Source organism: Lolium rigidum, chromosome 7 (assembly GCF_022539505.1).
Source record: "Lolium rigidum isolate FL_2022 chromosome 7, APGP_CSIRO_Lrig_0.1, whole genome shotgun sequence".
NCBI classification, from domain to species: Eukaryota; Viridiplantae; Streptophyta; class Magnoliopsida; order Poales; family Poaceae; genus Lolium; species Lolium rigidum.
The window spans coordinates 224,626,433-224,637,586 of NC_061514.1; the positions used below are offsets into that span (position 1 = coordinate 224,626,433).

Genomic DNA, 11,154 nt, shown 5'->3' on the forward strand with positions numbered 1-11,154 from the left:
AGTATTCTCTATCCATCGGATCCCGACAAACACAACATATAGCATTACGGATAAATGACCTTGATCATGTTAGGCAGCTCACAAGATCCAACAATGAAGCACATAAGGAGAAGACGACCATCTAGCTACCGCTATGGACCCATAGTCCAGGGGTGAACTACTCACTCATCACTCCGGAGGCGATCATGGCGATGAAGAGTCCTCCGGGAGATGATTCCCCTCTCCGGCAGGGTGCCGGAGGTGATCTCCAGAATCCCCCGAGATGGGATTGGCGGCGGCGGCGTCTCAGTAAGGTTTTCCGTATCGTGGCTCTCGGCACCGGGGGTTTCGCGACGAAGGCTTTATGTAGGTGGAAGGGCAACGCGGGGGGCCACACGAGGGCCCCACACGCCAGGGCCGCGCGGCCTAGGGCTGGGTCGCGCCGCCCTGTTGTGGCGGCGCCTCGTGGCCCCACTTCCTTTCCCCCTCGGTCTTCTGGAAGCTTCGTGCAAAAATAGGACCCTGGGCGTTGATTTCGTCCAATTCCGAGAATATTTCCTTTGTAGGATTTCTGAAACCAAAAATAGTAGAAAACAACAACTGGCTCTTCGGCATCTTGTTAATAGGTTAGTGCCGGAAAATGCATAAATACGACATATAATGTGTATAAAACATGTAGATATCATCAATAATGTAGCATGGAACATAAGAAATTATCGATACGTCGGAGACGTATCAATTGGTCCTCGTGTTTACCCTTTCATCTTCAGCAGCAGTATCAAGAAAAGAACCTATATGGTGACGGCACAGGAATTTCAGGGAAAAGAACAACAAGAAGACAAAATAAGTGTCGATTTGAGAAAGCACACCTGACATATCTGCACTGGCTTCATTCATCAACTCTAGCATCAAATTCTCTCGAGCGGTTGCCTTTTCAGCCTCTGAAACGGCGGCTTCCTTAGCAGCTGTGGCTTCTCGAGCTTGTTGGAGTGCAAATTCCTCTTTTTCGGATGCCTTGCGAGATTGTTCCAGCACCACGAGTGTTTGCTTCTTCGCATACTGAAGTTGTTGACGAAGCTCTTCCAACTCTTGTGCCATATTGTTACCCGAGGAATCTCTACCAAGATCAGCATTAACAAGCACTTTCTTCGAGTGAGAGGAGGCAGGTAAAACAACGTAAGGACGAGGAGTTGCGGAATAGTTGTCAAAAATCAACTGAAAATAAAGATTTTTCGACATCAATCATCCAGCAAACATAGATTTCCATTAAACTTCGAAGTATGTACATTGCTATTACAGAAGAAAGATCACTACTGGACTACAGAAGTAGTTGTCGCCAAAACTACTAGGGTGACAGCATCTAAAGATAGAACTAAAAAAGAGAGAGGACAGGGTGGTCTACTTGACCTCCGGCTTAGACGTGCTTGGAGTAGGTGCTGGTTCAACACCAAGGAAGGAACGGATTGGTCTTGCGGGAGGCTTGGCAACTCTAATTAGAGATTGCCATTTCTTCGTCTCCATCTCCCCTATGTCGCCAACCTTGGCCCAGTCGACGTTTTGCTGACTATTAGCAATCAGCTCGATGGTGCCCTCAACGCCAATCTTCAGACCCTCTTGGCAAAGTTTCAGCCCAAGATCTTCCGGCCCATTGAAGGCTTTGGCAAGATCAACAAAAGTAATGGGGGCCTCTTTCTTCGGGAAGAAATAGGGGAAAAGCTTCGACAGACCAGCCTCAGCGTTTTCAAGACCGTCGCGTGCTTCATCCCCATGGATCTCAAGAAGGGTCAGCGCATCAAGAAGATCGTCGCCCTCAGGACCCTCAACTTCATATTCTTGATGAGTTCTCCCTAAAAACAAGGAAATAGTAGCTTGTAAACAAAGAACGTGGGGAAAAAGTGAAGTAACCTGAGGAAATGCACAAGAATTCAGGCACTTACTGACAAATCGTAGACTCTGCGACTCGAAGCGAGCGAGGATCTCTGTTTCTCGAGCTGATTGCCGAGATATATTCTCGCTCAAGGAAGTTTCCGCGTCATGAAGCCTCTTTCGAAGATCTTCAATGGCGGCATCATCTTTTTCAGCTTTCTCGCGGGCTCTTTCGCTTTGCTCTAACTTGACAGCAAGAGCGTCAGCACGTTTGTTGGCCTCCGCAAGATCTCCTGGCAAAATACATGACAGTCAAATATCATGACAAAAAAGTGGTACACACGCAACAGAGAAAAATAAAGATAATACCTTCCAACTTCTTCGAAAAGTCACGGTACCCGACAAATTGGGTACCAAGACGAATAAATTCCTTCATTAGAGGCTGAAGAAACGACAAAGGAAGAAAAAGAAGTCAATATAGCTAATGTAAACTTGACAACACTTAGCAAAAAACAAAGGGGAGATGGAAGTATGAAAAGGTCCGGAACTTACGTCATCCAATGAAGGTGTCGAAGAGCTACCAGGGAATTGGATAGGCTCCTTGGATGACTCGACCCTAGCTCTCTTTGGAGGAGAGGCTCGGGGGCTCTCAACTGGCGGCGGTTGCACGATGTCCTGCTGGGGAGGCGAAGTTTCATCCCCATCATGCTGAGCTTCAGAAACAACTAAAGTACGCGACGTACTCGTTCTAGCAGCCGCGTCAATAGGTTGGTCTTCTTCCTCGTCATCACTACAATAAAATAGCGACAATATAAGAAGCAAGATAGACAAGAAACGTCAAAACAAAAAAGTAAAGAGAAAGGAGTAACTTACGAGCTGACGAGGGCATCAGTATATGGATTGAAAGCTGCTTTCCTATCTGAAGGCTCAGCTTCTTCGACTTTGGAAGTGCCGGAATCTTTGAATTCATCCCTTTTTCTCTTCACCCTTGGAGAAGCGTGAGGAAGAGAGTGTGTCGAGGCAGTGGCTTCTGACTCAACCGAAGCCGCGGATTTGTGAGAACCCGCAACTTCAGTGGCAGGGCGCGAGCTTCCTTGGTTATCATCGTCGACAACGGCACGGTCTTCAACTTCTCCACCCTCAGGAAGAGGAGGAAGAGAAGCAAGGACGGGGTGGTCCTGAGAAAAAGAAAGAGTATCGACAAAAAGGCATTAATAAGATAGTAGTCGACAAAAAATAAAAACTCGAGGAGGCAATATAGCAATTAAAAAGAAGAATTACCTCGGGAAGGGGATTGGCGCTACTATATGGCGCAATACGGCAAGAAGATGGAACTGAATCCTTCTTGTTGAGCGATGAGATTTTGCGGATAAGCTTTTCAAAATCCTTCAAAGGAAGATCTTTCGAGAGCCTGTCAACATCTTTTTCACCAGCGTATTTCCAGAAGGGGTTTTTGCGCGCCTGGAGAGGCTGCACTCTAGTCCTAAGGAAATAGGCGGTAATCTCAATACCCGACAATTCCTTGCCGCGGGTGTTCTGTAGCTCATGGATGCGAGTCATCAGCGCCTCTGTCGCCAACTTCTCAGCATCGGTAGCTTCAGCATCCCAAGAACGGCGGCGAAGGATTTTGGCTTCTCCGTCAAAAGGGGCGATGTTTTCCTCCACTGGATTGGAGCTTTCTTCGTGGATATACAGCCACTTCTTCCTCCAACCTTGGACGGAGTCGGGAAATTTGACATCGAAATATTCGACATCAGAACGAACACAGATAACAACGCCGCCAATATTGTAGGCGACGTTGTGAGAGCCATTACGGCGGATGCAGAAGATGCGCTTCCACAAAGCCCAATTGGGTTGGACCCCGAGGAAGCACTCACACAGTGTGATAAAAATAGAGATGTGGAGAATGGAATTGGGCGTCAGATGATGCAACTGAAGCCCATAGACAAAAAGGAGACCACGAAGAAATTCGTGGATTGGGGGAGAAAGTCCTCGGATGAGATGGTCAACGAAACTAACCCGATATTCGATTGGAGGCTTCGGGTAGCTTTCCTCCTTGGGGAACTGGAGAGAGTCCTCCTTCTTGCTGAATCCCATCTTCTTCAGCATGTTGATATCTTGGGCAGAGATCTTGGATCTCTCCCACTCGGCGCTTCCTAGATCTGTTGTCGTCATCTTCGACTCCGGCATGCTATGCCTAGTCAAACGGATGCGCGGCGACATCAACGGAATTGGAGGCGAAGTGTGTGAGAGTGGTTGAGCGCTTGAAGCAATGGGAGCAATGGAGGAGTTGCAGAGGAGGAGCAGCGATGCGGCGCGAGCGAAAGTGCTGAAGGAGGAGGACGATGGCCTTATGTAGTGGTGCGGCGAGTCGATGCAACCGTTGGATGGAAAAATTATGACGCAGATAGCCAACACGTGGACAAGGGGTAAAAATGGATTTTTACTGAGAAGTGAACGGACAGACGATACAGTACAAGTGCCAAAAAAGCGGAGGACGTGTGTCCCCCACTTGCACGAAGTGTCAATTGGATAGAAAAATGGGACCCACAAGGCAGAGAGAGAAGCGGTTCTCGCATGTTCCCGATTCAGTAATCATGGCTATCGTAAGCAATGATGTCACCCTGACAAGAGAACGTTTCGACAAAGACGCTTGACAAGAATTTCGACAGGAAAAGATCATTGATTATTTCGGGAGCCTTTGAACAAATACAAGTTTTTGCCCAAATGCTCGGGGGCTACTTCGGAAAAAAGAAATGTTCAAGTGTGGCAAGATAGAAATGGCAAGAGTCTATGATCAAATACAAGTATTTGTTCATAGCCTCGGGGGCTACTCCCATCGGGAGCGCTGGTCGCGCACCCGATAAATATGAGAAGCTCGAGAAAGAGTAACAATATATCAACAGATGGTATTAATTTGTGGAGCCTACAACCAAGCACAAGTCCTTGGCTGTAGCCTCGGGGGCTACTACCATCGGGAACGCTGTTCGCATACCCGATGAAATTAAAAAAAAAAGAGAAAGAGATAGAAAAGGAAAAAAAAGAGGAAGTGAATATATTTCGAGTTATACAAATAACTCTGCATATACTCCCATCGGAAAGCAATATAAGTCATCCATTGACTCAATAAAATGTGCTATTCCAACAGCCGAATAAGCACTCGACAATATATTCTCAGAGCGACAAAGTTGCGACTAAATCTTTGAATGCCGCAAAAAATTGCGAAGGTAAAACCCCAGATCCGTTCTGTGCGGCGTGGCTCCGTCTCTGACGTCGGTTTGCTACTTTCCGTATCAACGATGCGAAGAAAAATCCTAACGACGCGTTAGGTACTCGATAAATATGACCGGGACTCGACAGAATGGTAAGACCTTAAGCGGCACCTGTCGAAGTTTACACCAGTATCCCGAGATCATGTCCAGGGACGTGATCTTGAAGTAGGTTTTTGCGGATTGCCACTAGAGCAGTTAACTAGTACCTAATCCATCAGATGAACTAGCCCCAACTACCATTATCCCTGTACAATATAGAAATTCGTATGCAAAGATATGTGCGAAAATTCGGAGTTGTCGAATAAATATAAAAGTGGAGATTTTCCCTGACTCTGCGATTCAAGCAAAATCTCGGGGGCTACTGACATAGGCATACCCAATGGGCCTGCCGAAAGTGGTACCCGGGGTTTAATGAAGGCCCACGACCCGAAGAATAAGAAGATTCGGAAGCCCAACATACTATTAAGGAAAGCTAGAGTTGTAATAGAAGTCATCGTTTGTAATCTTGCGGGATGGGTTAGAAACCCTCCCGGACTCTGTAAACTTGTGTATTACGGATCCCTCGGCTCCGCCTCCTATATAAGGGGGAGTCGAGGGACAAAGAAAGGATCGAATCATTATCTCACAAACCCTAGTTTTTACATCGTCGAGTACTTTTCGGCTGAAACCTTCGAGATCTACTTGCCCTCTACATCCAACGAAACCCTAGTCTACAATCCGTAGGCATTGACAAGTTAATCCCTTGTCACTAGGGATCATACTTTCACTAGTGGACACTCTCAACATTGATCACATAATAAAACCACTCTACACTCTCTTGTTGGATGATGAACACCATTAATTGTGTAGGGCTACAAGAGCACCTCAATGCCGGAGTTAACAAGCTCCACAACATTCGATGTTCATATTTAAATAACCTTAGAGTGCATGATAGATCATTGCAATTATACCAAGTACTAACATAGCATGCACACCGTCACCATCACACTATGAAAGGAGAATAAATCACATCAATACTATCATAGTAATAATTAACTCCATAACCTACAAGAGATTATGATCATAACCTATGCCAAGTACTACACGATGCACACAATGTCACCATTACACCATGAAGGAGGAATAGAGTACTTTAATAACATCACCAGAGTAACACAACTAGATCACAAAGAGAGAGATGAACCACATAGCTACAGTAGAGCCCTCAGCCTCGGGGGAGAATTACTCCGTCCTCATCATGGAGACAGCGATGGCGGTGAAGATGGCGGTGGAGATGGCTTCCGGGGGCAATTCCCCGTCCCGGCAGGGTGCCGGAACAGAGACTTCTGTCCCCCGAATTGGAGTTTCGCGATGGCGGCGGCTCTGGAAGGCTTTCTGGTGTTTTCGTCAATCGGTGTCGATGTTTTAGGTCAGGACGGCTTTAATAGGCGAAGAGTCGGAGTCGGAGGGGCCACGAGGCCTCCCCACAATAGGCCCCCCCTGGGCCGCGCCGGCCTAGCGTGTGGGCCCCCCAGGGCTCCCCTCTGGTCCCCCTTTGACTTTCTGGAAGGTTCCGGGAAAAATAAGATGTTGGGTCTTCGTTTCGTCGAATTCCGAGAATATTGCCCGAACAGCCTTTCTGGAACCAAAAACAACAGAAAACAGCAACTTGCCCTTCGGCATCTCGTCAATAGGTTAGTTCCGGAAAACGCATCAAAACGATATAAAGTGTGAACAAAACATGTAGGTATTGTCATAAAACTAGCATGGAACATAAGAAATTATAGATACGTTTGAGACGTATCAACTATCTAAGTCCAATAGATGGAAATGGCAAGTGCACTGTCTAAACCGAACGAATGAACTTCCTAAAACTAACAAGTAACCCGAGGGCATTTTCTGCTATCTTTTTTAACAGGAAAGTGCACTGCCTATTTTGGCCTAATTGAGTTGCTCACAATTAACAAGTGAACTGCTCAATGCTGTCAATAAACAAGCAAGTACGACCAAGAATAAAATCACATGCAGCAATAGAATTTCGCATAGCAGCAACGATAGTCGACAAATGTGAGGAGCAGGATGACCTGGGCATGAGAGACTCGCCAAAGCCATGGACTCCTGACACATTATTGCTTCCATGAAGTGAGTGAAGTTGTCTGGCAGTGGTCCGCCTGGGAGTCCACGGAGGCGCTCATAAGAGTTCACAGTCATGCACCTGGGAAACCAAACTTCATGTCGCGGTAAAGCAATCTTCCTAATAACCCAAAAAAATTGCATCCGGTTAATCTCTCACATTCAACATTGCACAGGATGGAAAAAAAGTTATAGACCACAAGACAAAAACGACAAAGCAACATACAATGAACTTTTCCGTCCAAAATAGTGAACTTCACAGACTGACGAACCAATTTTCCAGACAAAATATGTGTGAACTTCCGCAAGTACTGGTATGAACTCAGGTCTAATAATGCATTTCCCAAAAAAGCGTCAATACAAGTGCAATTCTCATACGCAGGTAATGAACTTCTCCAAGTTGAAGAATGAACTTTGCCCTATGAATGTGTGAACTTCCCTCTTTTCGGTAACAACCACATCAACGCATGTTCATATATATTATTTTTGTCCATCGCGAAAGCATAAACAACAGGGACACATGGGGAAAAAGTACAAACAAATCACTTGCAGACTTGGTCTACCATCACAGAAATTAAGAGGCAAACTAGTTGTAAGCTATTCTATTCTATTGTTTTATTAACTACATTTTTTATTTGTCTGCTTTAAGTGAAACAACAGTTGAGGACAAAGTAAACTGCCCCAAAATAAATAGTGAACATTCCCTTTAAACAAGGTGAACTTTTTTCTATTATCAGGCGCATCAAATTAGTACGTGTGAACTACAATGCTCACCAGGCATTACGCAACATGCACAATGCATGACCCAAAGACCAGAAGAGACGAGACCTGCCCAAAAAAATATTCGGTGAGATAACACAGTAGGACATATTAGTAGTAGAACTACATCTACCTTCAGTTAGAAAGCAAGGAACTTCTATTCGAAAAGTAAGCTAATCATGTAAGCAAGTTTTGAATGATAGCAAGCTGCTGTATTTCTTTGGATTGAACTCCTTCCCACTTATGTAGTGAACTTTCAATTAAAAAAAGGCGCGAACTTTGCCGAGGCACCGTGCTATACAGAGGTCCGAAGCAGCGGTCACTAGAGTTGAGAATGGCTTGCTCAGGACTGCATAGCACGAGCGGCCCTCAGTATAGGCCCCGGGTTCTGCCCAGCGACATGGCTGAGACTCTCGTCCAGCTATTCTTCACACTTAAATGGTATGGGCTCCCGGCGGCTGCATGGAAGCCTTCTTGGTCGTGGGCCACACGTCGCAGATGGAGGCTTCAAACTACAAAAGTAAAAAAGAAAGACGTCACAGTTATAAGTCTATTTAGTTCAGGCCTTCAAGGACTACCAGATTTTAAGAATAAGACTCTGTTGACACACACCTGCAGTTGGGAAAATCCTCTCTCGTAAGAAACTACACAAATCGAGGAACAACACATGACTGGATAACTTCTTCAACTGGAAGGCTCCATGTGCGGCCTAATAGAACTATTTTTCAATCCAAAGTGAACTTCCTCTAATGAATGAACTTTCTGTGAATAACAAACAAACTTAGTGATGAAATTTCTGGACGGAAGAAGGCAAGGTTACAAAATGAAGAGCACTTCTATTATTTTATATACAATGAACTACCTATTTTCTCCTATGTGCACTTTCAGACATATATTTTGTATTAGTACAGGCACTGCATAACAATCATTTTTTAGTGCAATCATCCATTCAAAAAATAGATGCAGATTCATGCTGCTCCTCTTGCTAAAGAGGTTCATTTTAAAGCATAAGCCATCAATTCATATCCTCGTCGCGTATAATACTTCAGACCCTATATAGCTTGTTCCAATGTTGTGAAAAACAAATTACTCGAACCCTCATTCATCAAAAGGTGAGTCGAAAAATGATATTCAGTGGCATAAGCAAAATAACTAGTTTTGACATACAAAAAAAATCTACATGAAACTGGAATATTGAATGAGACCGCGTACATTACATAGGAGGTTTGCCATATACATTGATGATTGTTGAAATTAAGAACTACTACTTGCAAAAATTAAGAACTTGCAACCATCATATTTCTTAACTTTCGTAATAGATCAATCTTAACTTTCTTAAATTTGCGGATGCGCACGGGTACTACAAGGGAGATGCTAGGCAGGGCGAGAAAGTGCACAGCAGCCAGTGGAGACAGGAGACCAGGCACTGACGGCCGCGGAAGTAGGCGTCGCTGGCCGGGGGTGCAAAGATACTGCACATGGTCAACTGCCATAGATGGGCGCCGTGAACTTCTGGAGCGGAGCGCCCGAGATGCTGGGGGCGGAACGGTGAATAACCGAGGCGTGGTGAACTACGCGGGCCACGCATCGTGAACTTCCAGCCGGTAGATAAGGCAAGGGCTCGCGGTGGGCGGCCGCCGCAAAGCAGTAGCTGGGACGATGTGATGCAGTAGGAGGCGTCGCGATGCGATGCTGTGGATATGTGGGGCGCCACCCGGCCGGCGGCAGTAGAGGATGGGCGGCCAGGGATGCAAACAAAACACACAAAATCTGTAAAAAAAATCTCACGGACACATACCGAGTAGCAGCAAATTAGTAGATGGCGTCAGAAAGGATGGAGTCCCAAGGGCGCCCTGGCGATGGCTTCTCAGGCCGTTGATTGAGCAGGGTAGCGTGCCGGGAAAATCAACGAGGTGAGAGCGGGTGGACTCCCGACGCGGCGCATGTGGACCCTCTTGGCTGCGCATACGGTCGACCGCCAAAGAGCGGCGCACCGGGTACCCTGGAGGCATGAAGGGGACGGGTGGCGCTGTGCAGGGGGAAACAAGGCCTGAAGCTGCGCCAGATTCTACGGAGGCAGGTAGCACGGGGGAGCCGTGGTGGATGTGGGGAATTTTCCGGTGGCGTGCGTTGGAGGTGGGAGCCCTCACGGCGGCGCGGTGGAAGTGGGGGCCCTCACGGCGGCGCGCGGTGGTGGTGAGGGGCCTCTCGGCGGCGCGTGGTGGAGGTGGGGCGTCGCGCGCTGAAGGTGGAGCCCTGCTGACGTGCAGGGCGGGTGGCAGGCGGCGGCAAGGGGTAGCGGCGGATGGGCGCGCGGCAGGGGTGGGGGCGGCGGAGGCCGTGCACGCGGCAGATGGTGGGGGCGGCGCCGGCCGTGCGTTCGCAGGTGGTGTGGGTGGCGTCGGGCGGTGTGGGAAGCCGGGGAGGAGTAGGGGCGTTGGCCCGCCAGCAATGGTGGGGATCGGATACGAGCAGGAGGTAGGAGACGAGAGGAGGGTCGGGGTGGTCTGGGGCGTTTTTTTTTTGACTTTGTTGGAGGGCGGTTTTCTCCTCGGGCGTTCAGTTGGGGCGTGTTCGGAATAAGTTACTGAAGCGGGATTAGGGGATTCGAGAGTAGCTATTCTAGAACCCTTCTTAAGGGGGGTTCGAAAATAGTTTTATATATATATATATATATATATATATATATATATATATATATATATATATATATATATATATATATATATATATATATATATATATATATATATATATATATATATATATATATAGGGAAGCACTATTCTGAACCGGTGCTCGAATAATATTCCGAGCATCTCCGGCCCCTATATAAGGATTCGGCCGAACGGCCCGCTCCGACCGAGACCCCCCCCCCGACCAAACTCCACCTGCCTCGATCCCGCCCCGCTTCCACCCCGTCCCCGCCGCCACCCCGCGTCTGCCTCCACCCCGCGCCCGCCCCCCCGCCTCCGGCGCCGTCGCGGAGCGACCGAGCTCGCGCGGCGCGGAGACCGAGCTCGCGCGGCGACTGATCTCGCGCGGCGACCGATCTCGCGCGGCGACCGAGCTCGCGCGGCGACGGAGCTCGCGCGGAGCGACCGAGCACACGGCATCTTCTTCTCCGGCGAGCCAAATTCTTCTCCGGCTCTATATCCCGGCCGAA

The 11,154-nt window shown here is 47.6% G+C and overlaps 1 long non-coding RNA gene across 3 annotated transcripts; it reads right to left on the reverse strand.

Annotated features, from left to right (window-relative positions):
• Nucleotides 1-6,829: 6,829 nt before the first annotated feature.
• LOC124676050 lies at nucleotides 6,830-10,098 on the reverse strand. 3 transcript variants are annotated; one of them, XR_006993501.1, is made up of 4 exons: nucleotides 9,787-10,098; nucleotides 8,601-8,750; nucleotides 8,004-8,500; nucleotides 6,830-7,311 (listed from the first exon to the last, which is right to left on the reverse strand). It is a non-coding gene; the product is annotated as an uncharacterized LOC124676050 (long non-coding RNA). The 3 variants fall into 3 exon arrangements; XR_006993499.1 differs by having other exon boundaries at nucleotides 8,601-10,098; XR_006993500.1 differs by having other exon boundaries at nucleotides 6,830-7,350; nucleotides 8,601-10,098.
• Between the last annotated feature and the right edge of the window lie 1,056 nt (nucleotides 10,099-11,154).